At 37.2% G+C, this 10,000-nt stretch overlaps 1 long non-coding RNA gene across 1 annotated transcript in view; it reads right to left on the bottom strand.

Annotated features, from left to right (window-relative positions):
- LOC118763493 overlaps positions 1–7,779 on the bottom strand; it is a 20,235-nt gene extending 12,456 nt beyond the window's left edge. The window contains exons 1-2 of the long non-coding RNA XR_004999252.1: positions 7,650–7,779; positions 6,764–6,766 (exon numbers count right to left, since the gene is read on the bottom strand). This is a non-coding gene — a long non-coding RNA (uncharacterized LOC118763493). The remainder of the gene's footprint in view (positions 1–6,763; positions 6,767–7,649) is intronic.
- Between the last annotated feature and the right edge of the window lie 2,221 nt (positions 7,780–10,000).

The raw sequence follows: 10,000 nt of genomic DNA, 5'->3' as shown, positions 1-10,000 counted from the left end.
TTAGAATGGCCATTCTGGAGCATGTGTGTATGCATGTGATTGTCCAGTGTTATTACAAGATTTCTTGCCGATGGAGAAAGAGCCGGTTTTTAACCTAGATTCATGGCTCCTTCATTGGAATTTCAACATCTTTAGCAGAATATTTTTGTTTATATGTATGTACGTATGTGTGCAAATTTGTGTTTTGCTTTATGTATGTATTCTCAAGCATATAGTCGCATATCTAGATATGCTCATATATATTTAAATGATGTACGCATGCTTGGCATGTATGTATGCATGTATGTGTGTATGCCTTCGTAGTAGACATAGAAACATAGCAAATTTATATGTATGTCCATAGGCAGTAAAGATGATGAATAGCTGCAATCTCTCTGTCTATCTATCTATCTATCTATCTATCTATCTATCTATCTATCTATCTATCTATCTATCTATCTATCTATCTATCTATCTATCTATCTTTGGCCAGTCTCGAGCATATATGTATGCATGTGATTGTCCAGTTTTATTTCAAGATTTCTCGCCAATAAAGAACCGGTTTCTAACCTAGATCCAAGGCTCCTTCATTGGAATCTCTACATCAACAACAGGGTATTTTTATTTGTATGTATGCACGTATGTATGAATGTATATGTATATGTGCATGTATAAGTGCAAATTTGTATGTTTTGCTTAATATATGTATTGTCATGCATATAGTTGTATATCTAGACATGCCCATATATATTTAAATGATAAATTTCTAGAAAGTTTTACAATTTTTACAGTTCCAGTGATGGACTGGATCTGTAGTCTTCGAACTAGCTTTCTCTTTTCTGGTTTTGAGAAGCCTAATTTTTCAAGATTGATGTTTAGGCAGTGTTGTATGTATGTATACATGTATGTATGTATGTATGTATGTATGTATGTATGTATGTATGTATGTATGGTATGTATGTATGTATGTATGCATGCATGTATGTATGTGTCTGTCTGTCTCTCTCTCTCTCTTTCTCTCTCTCTATCTATCTATCTTCTATCTATCTATCTATCTATCTATCTACCTGTGTATCTTTCTATCTATCTATCTATCTATCTATCTATCTATCTATCTATCTATCTATCATCTATCTATCTATTTATCTATCTATCTATCTATCTATCTATCTACTATCTATCTATCTTCTATCTATCTATCTATCTATCTATCTATCTTTGGCCAGTCTCGAGCATATATGTATGCATGTGATTGTCCAGTTTTATTTCAAGATTTCTCGCCAATAAAGAACCGGTTTCTAACCTAGATCCAAGGCTCCTTCATTGGAATCTCTACATCAACAACAGGGTATTTTTATTTGTATGTATGCACGTATGTATGAATGTATATGTATATGTGCATGTATAAGTGCAAATTTGTATGTTTTGCTTAATATATGTATTGTCATGCATATAGTTGTATATCTAGACATGCCCATATATATTTAAATGATAAATTTCTAGAAAGTTTTACAGATTTTTACAGTTCCAGTGATGGACTGGATCTGTAGTCTTCGAACTAGCTTTCTCTTTTCTGGTTTTGAGAAGCCTAATTTTTCAAGATTGATGTTTAGGCAGTGTTGTATGTATGTATACATGTATGTATGTATGTATGTATGTATGTATGTATGTATGTATGTATGTATGTATGTATGTATGTATGTATGCATGCATGTATGTATGTGTCTGTCTGTCTCTCTCTCTCTCTTTCTCTCTCTCTATCTATCTATCTATCTATCTATCTATCTATCTATCTATCTACCTGTGTATCTTTCTATCTATCTATCTATCTATCTATCTATCTATCTATCTATCTATCAATCTATCTATCTATCTGTCTATCTATCTATCTATCTATCTATCTATCTATCTATCTATCTATCTATCTAGCTAGCTAGCTATCATTAATTTTCACTCCTAAATTCTTCCATATTTCCCTCTATACATATTATGCCTCTTCCTTATTTTCTATCCCTTCTTTTTACTCTCCCCTAATTTCTCTCTCTGTTTCTCTACCAACCTATCTTCTGTCCTCTCCTTTACCTTCCAACCACATTTCCCAAATTTCGTCTGCATCTCCTCTGCCTCCATTAAATTTTCCACACCTCATTTTTCATCATTTAACAGTAGTGTTCATGATGTATTTCGAAAACTTTCTTAAATGAAGTTCTAAAACACGCGCCCTCTGTCCACCAATCCATCCATCCATCCATCCATGCATCCATACACTCATCCATCCATCCATCATATCGTTCTTGTCTTACGATAAATGTTGACAACTTAGACGGAAATTACTGAACAACATGTAAGATTCCCCTTACCTCTCTCTCTTATCGCTAGGACTTTATTTAACTATTGTAATTCTACGTTCTTAATCATTAAAACCATCGCAATCATCATCATCATCATCATCATCATCATCATCATCATCATCATCATCATCATCATCATCATCATTATCCCTCCGTCTCCTACCTCCCGCCATCATCATCTTCATCATCATAATCATCATTTACCTCGTCCTCACAATTGTCACTGTAATCATTATCTTCATCGTCGTCGTCGTCATCTTCTTCGTCGTCACCATCATCATCATCGTCATCGTCGTCAGCATCATTATCGTCATTATCATCATCGTCGTCGTCTTTGTCATCATCATCATCGCCATCATCATCAACATCACCACCACCACCATCATCATCATCATCATCGTCGTCGTTATCATCGTCATCATCATCATCATCATCATCATCAACCTCATCATCATCATCATCAAAACCAGCGTTATAACCGCCACCATAGTAAACACCACGCCTATTGACTCCTTTGCAACAGTCATTATCACAAATGCCATTGCTATCGCGACCAATATGATTACCCCAATTTACAAAGTAATTAGCATAATGAACAACAACAATAACAAACACAGCCAAACCACGCCTCGCACATCAATAGAAATCTCAAACGAGGCAAGGGGCGAGGCATCAACATGCTCAGTCGTCATGCTAGAGATAATAGCCAAACTTTCCTCAAATTCTGACAGTGAATCGTTTATAAAAGACGTATTGGACAATGCAGTGGATGATATATTCTCTCTCTTTACTCTTTTACTTGTTTCAGTCATGTGACTGCGGCCATGTTGGAGCACCGCATTTAGTCGAGCAAATCGATCCCAGGACTTATTCTTTGTAAGCCTAGTACTCATTCTATCGGTTTTTTGCCGAACCGCTAAGTTACGGGAACGTAAAAACACCAGCATCGGTTGTCAAACGATGTTGGGGGGACAAACACAGACACATAAACACACACACACACACACACACACACACACACACACCCACACATATATATATATATTATATATATATATATATATAAATATACATATATGCTACGGGCTTCTTTCAGTTTCCATCTACCAAATGCACTCACAAGGCTTTGGTCGGCCCGAGGATATAGTAGAAGACACTTGCCCAAGGTACCACGCAGTGGGACTGAACCCGGAACCATGTGGTTGGTAAGCAAGCTACTTATAACACAGCCACTCCTGCACCTATGTGAACATATTGAAAATATTCCATGTTTCTTAATTTGCAATCTGTTGTTATTAAAGTGTTTATTTTCTCTTTTCTTTTCTTGTTTTATTCTTTACAATGGACATGTTGGGTTTCTTAGTACCATGTGCTTATTGCCAAACTTTCGATAATACTTCATATCGTTGGTTACTCGTATTTTGAATTTCCAAATATATTGAAAGAGTGATGTATATATTTTTTTGTTGAACTGGTTCTGAAGATCTCAGTTATATCTATGTATATCTTTTCGAAAGCACACTCGCATTTTGTTGCTCTTTTATAAGACTTAGATAAGCATTTTCCAGTGTTTCTGCAGATTAATAGATTTCTGTAATTTCATTCAGACTGAAAAAACGTTTTACTTCCGTTGTTTTGGTTTTGATAAGAGATTTATGATGTTACTCCATCTAGGTTGCTTCAGTGTTTCTTTAAAGATCTTGCGGCATCCGTGAGTTGCAGACGTTTTGAAGGATCATTAGAATGTTAATCATATGCTCTGACGGAAATATTCGCCAGTTCAACTTCACATGGTAAGAACTCATTAGGAAGAACACAGAGTTGTAGAAAATCTGAAGAACTCATTCTTGATTAATCAAACCTTTCCGAAACACAGATACCATAGCATCTTTAATAGGTTCTCAAAAATGACCAGCTGGTCTACCCTCGGTCATATGTTGGCTCGGGTTTGGGCCAACACAGGACAAAACATAAAAGGCTTTGTAGTGTTCTCGTTTAGTGGTGTGAATGACTTTGTAATGTATTTAATAAATGTACACACACACACACACACACACACATACACACAAACAAACATACACACACACACAAACACATACACACACACACACTCACGCACGCTCAGATACACCTTTCAAGATATGAATATACTGATGTACTTATATAAGTTTCTGATTAAATATCAATCTAACTTTACATAGATATAACAATGTATTCTTCTGCAAGATGTTGCTGGAACTATAACCAGAGGAATATTAAATGGTGGCATAAAATTATTATTAAAATGTATTGTTTAAAACTTTATTGATTAATAATCGTGTGTTGTATAATCAGAAAAGACTCATCATACTAAGAGGTGTGGAAGTGTAAGAAGATGGTAGAGCTATGATGCAGTTTACAATAGTGGCGACTTATATCCTAACATAATAGCTATAAACTAGTCTGTAAGGTGACACGCCAGTGAACTTAATAATTATTTCAATATTGGCTTTGTTTTCAAGTTAGCCTGAATATATGTTCTGTTACCGCCAGTTCTATAATAATTGATGAAGATGCAGCAGTTTGAATAATCGATGGTTATACTAAAATGATTGTTATTAATAAAATAATTTGAAAGAGTTAGAGCTAATGAGGGAAAATACGCTGTTCATACTTTACAATATTCTTAGAATAATAATAATCCATTGATCATATTCAGTTAAGCAGAAATATGGTTCATATGAGGCAATAAATCTAGAAATTGCACCTTGAGATATTAGGTAGGTGTTGAATGTATGATAATCTAGAATTACACATAAGCACCAAAAATAACAGCAGATAGGCGCAGGAGTGGTTGTGTGGTAAGTAGCTTACTTACCAACCACGTGGTTCCGGGTTCAGTCCCACTGCGTGGTACCTTTGGCAAGTGTCTTCTACTATAGCCTCGGGCCGACCAAAGCTTTGTGAGTGGATTTGGTAGACGGAAACTGAAAGAAGCCCGTCGTATATATGTATATATATGTATGTGTGTGTATGTTTGTGTGTCTGTGTTTGTCCCACTAGCATTGCTTGACAACCGATGCTGGTGTGTTTACGTCGCCATCACTTAACGGTTCGGCAAAAGAGACCGATAGAATAAGTACTGGGCTTACAAAGAATAAGTCCTGGGGTCGATTTGTTCGACTAAAGGCGGTGCTCCAGCATGGCCGCAGTCAAATGACTGAAACAAGTAAAAGAGTAAAAGAGTGTGTAATTGATCGATTAAGCAGCAATTTAGTGGTATCTTGAGGTTCGATTTTGATAATATCTCATGTTATACGTGTCAGAAACCCACTTTACATCCATAGTGTTGCCTTCTACTCGCTATCGTTTTTTTTTATCATTCACCACCTACCTTGAGGTAAACCACATGATGCAATATGTTGTCAATTCCGTCGGCAATGACCATGATATTGCTATTTCAACGCATGTATATATAAATGGCAAATCGGAGTTTTGTAATGATAATATACACTCCATCTGTCGTGAATCACAGCGAGACGGCATGAACTTTTGCAAGAATCTGCTCGCCTACACGTCTATACCCACCAGCGTGTTAATGGGATCTCGTGCATTTGAAATACTTATAAGAGTCATTATAGAAAATCCTGCTAAAACAAACACCACACATAGATATAACTTCCAAACTTTCGTTTATGACTAATGATTTCTCTCCTTCTAAATTTAGTCGCCATCTTAGCACTTCACTTGGCATCATTCCTTGGTAGCATGGAGATGCTACCAAACTTTTTAATGTACTCCCTGATAGCTGAAATCCACTAATTTCCGATGTCAATATATGAACGTATATCCATTCTGCCAAGCACGGAATCAGAATTATTGTTACATCTCTTCTTGGGATAGATAAATTTTGGCTCTTCTCTTTACACTTCAGTGCTAATGTTCTGAATAAACCCTCACAGCGGAGGTTGTATAAGATTTCTTCTCGTTGACCCTTATCCCCAGTAATATATTGTTAGTTTCGACAGACATCATTAAAAGGTATGGTGAAGTCGAACACACCCAAATGCAGCCGATATTCAATCATATACAAGTCGGTAGTCATGTACTGGAATAGTAAAACACATAAATATTGAAACCTAGCGGAGCCTGTGGGTTTCTTGTTTGCAAATTAGAACAAAGAACTGAACCTCCTTCTCTATAAACTGACGTTCTTTTTGCCATCAAGACAATCCCTTGCTCTCTACACCGGGGAGCAATATGAGCAGGGTTGTTCAATTCACGAAGAATTCTCGTTCTTGATTAATTGCAGTTTTTCTGTTAGGATAATGTATTCCTTAATACTTTATTTCGTCAGCGCTTTTTCTAAGAAACTGAATCATCTGATGCCAGTGTGGTTTTGTAAATATTTTACACGATGTAAGTTTTGCTCGAGGCATATAAGAGACATGTACAACCTCACAATGAATATCACACTGCTCCAAGAAAATTTCGTATCAGAAAATACTTGACCAGCTTAGAAAAGCAAAAGCATATTATATATATATATTGAAGTTCTCGATAACCTATGCCTAAACGGAAAAGCCCGGTTTATCGAGAAATTTTGATAAAAAAAACTTTGATCAAAAGGTTTCATGATCTGTGATAATTTGGGACCAAATAACACTTTACAAATCAGCTTTTCAAAATCGCAGTCCCTAAAGATCGAGGTGATTAACCGATATGTATTAGGACCGGCTCAGTGGTTAGAGCGTCGGGTTTACAATCATGAGGTAGTGAGTCCTGGACAGGGTTGTGTGTTGTGTTCTTGAACAACACACCTTATTACACGTTGCACCAGTTCACTTAACTGTGGAAATAAGTTGTGACGTCACTGGTACCTAGCTGTATTGGCCTTTGCCGTTCCCTTGGATAATATCGGCGGCGTGGAGAGGGGAGACAGCTGGTCTTCCATAAACAGCCTTGCCGGGACTTGTGACTCAGATGCAATCCCATGGTTATTCATGATCGGAAGGGAGTTTTACTCCTTTTATTTGGGCCACCCATGTACTAATGAGTAATGGACTCCTCATGGTGGGGGTCGGAGACTATAAATATAAAGATTTTCAAATTCTGCAGAAAGAGACCAGAGGTGGTATGATCCATTGCACAAACTCAGACACACAGAGTCACAGACACAGACTTGTGTGCATATGTGAGTATATGTGTATATATAAAAAGTAGCACTCCGTCGGTTACGACGACGAGGGTCCCAGCTGATACGATCAAAGGAACAGCTTGCTCGTGGAATTAATGTGAAAGTGGCTGAGCACTCCACAGACACATGTACTCAGTTCTCACGTAATTCTCAAGGAAGTTCAGCGTGACACAGTGTGGCAAGGCTGGCCCATTGAAATACAGGTACAACTCATTTTTGCCAGCTGAGCGGACTGGAGCAACGGGAAATAGAGTGTCTCGCTCCAAAATACAACGCGTCGCCGGGAATTGAACTCACGATTGTGAGCCGAATACCCTAAATTTAAGCCACGCGCCTTCACAGTATATGTGCATATTATATATATATATATATATATATAAAATACAAAATGGGACAAGAACGCAAAACATCCGGAAAACTAGGTGATACGAAAAGGGACAACAAAACATCCAGATGGACGATACAAAGAAAACAAGGACGGGTCATTCGAAGTTTTCTATCTTCAGTCAAGAACCAGAGTATCCTTGCAATTTCAGCTGATTATTCTTGGTATGTATGTATTCGTATATATGTGTGTATATGTATGTACCCATATATGCATGTATATTTATATATAAATATATAATATTAATATATATATATATCTATATATATTACATATACACACACACAGGGTTGGTCAAAAGTCACCCTGCTGTAAATCAAAAGTCCATATATACTGTCTGTTATTCTGTATTGACTTGAATGGAGAATTGTGTTGCTCAAGGAGAAATTACAACCGTGTTTCGTGGTCTGCTACCACAACAGCTCCTGTATAGGATCCAGTTAGCTCAAGACATCATCAGGAGGAACCACGTTCGGTTTCGGCCCCTACTCCTCTACCGTTCTGACATAGCGGGGCCCCCACTTTCGGAGGAGGTGTCTTCTGCTTTGGTGTTGGGTGCTTTTATTAAATTCATTCAGCTGCTAAACATAAATAAATCTTGGTATTAAATGGGTTTGTTTTACTATCAGGTGACTTTTGACCAACCCTGTATATACATACATATATATATATATATATATATATATATATATATATATATATATATATATATATATATTATATATATGTACGTGTGTATATGTGTGTGTGAATACATACAGTACTCATACATGCAGATATATATTAAATGTATGTAGAAAAACACAATGTGTGTATAGGCGCATGTTCAATCGCGCGTTTGCGTGTGAGTTTGAACTAATAGGTATTTATTTCCTCATTTTTCAACGCGATAACATTCAGTCAGATCAGAGTGACAAAACCCCATATCCCTGTTCAGTTATTTTTTTTTATTTACAATGATATGATAGACGTGCGTGTGCGCATATCTGTATATATCTTTATCTGGGGTTTCTATGAGAGTGTGCGTACTTGCGTGTGTGCGCTTTCGTGTACGTGTGCAAGCGTGTGCGTCTCTGTGAATATGTTTGCGGATGGGCTTTGTGAGTGTGTTTCGTCTATGTCTGTGTATACGTTTATTCAAACTTTTGCATTAACCTCACAGGCTGTCTGCAACGTGTATGACAAGATTTCTTGGCTTTGCACTTCTTATCAGAAAATAGCAACGAATTACATAGTAACCTTCTGAAAGATTTCTCATGATATTGTATGCTGTTTCGGTGGAATACAAAAAAAAAATCTTTTTTTTCCTCCTCTAGGCACAAGGCTTAAAATTCGCGGGGAGGAGGTTAGTCGATTAGATCGACTCCAGTACGCAACTGGTACTTAATTTAATCGACCCCGAAAGGATAAAAAGCAATGTCGACCTCGGCGGAATTCAACTCAGAACGTAGCGGCAGACGAAATACCTATTTCTTTACTACTTACAAGGGGCTAAACACAGAGATAACAAACAAGAACAGACAAACGGATTAAGTCGATTACATCGACCCAAGTGCGTAACGGGTACTTAATTTATCGACCCCGAAACAATGAAAGGCAAAGTCGACCTCAGCAGAATTTGAACTCAGAACGTAACGGCAGACAAAATACGGCTACGCATTTCGTCCGGCGTTTCTGCCAGCTCACTGCTCTAAAACAAAAGAAAATTATGAAAGAAAAGCACTATTATGGTACTGATATCTTCGTTCAAATTATTAAGATGGATACTTTGACCTTATTATACTTATTATACGATCGTTACAATTTACTATTCTTTCCATATACAAGAATGTATTGTATCAGGGATGCGGATGCCCCCACTCGCGGGCGCAATTGTGCCTGAGAGCCTATTTTCATTATGCCCGCAGGCTGATATACTTATATGTACAAAATATACTCTTTACTCTTTTACTCTTTTAATTGCTTCAGTCATTTGACTGTGGCCATGCTGAAGCACCGCCTTTGGTCGAGCGCACCGACCCCAGGACTTATTATTTGTAAGCCTAGCACTTATTCTACCGGTCTCTTTTGCCGAACTACTGAGTTACGGGAACATATACACACCAGCAT

This window comes from Octopus sinensis, linkage group LG5, assembly GCF_006345805.1.
Source record: "Octopus sinensis linkage group LG5, ASM634580v1, whole genome shotgun sequence".
In the NCBI taxonomy this organism is placed as follows: Eukaryota; Metazoa; Mollusca; class Cephalopoda; order Octopoda; family Octopodidae; genus Octopus; species Octopus sinensis.
This window is presented reverse-complemented; position numbering and strand designations above follow the sequence as displayed.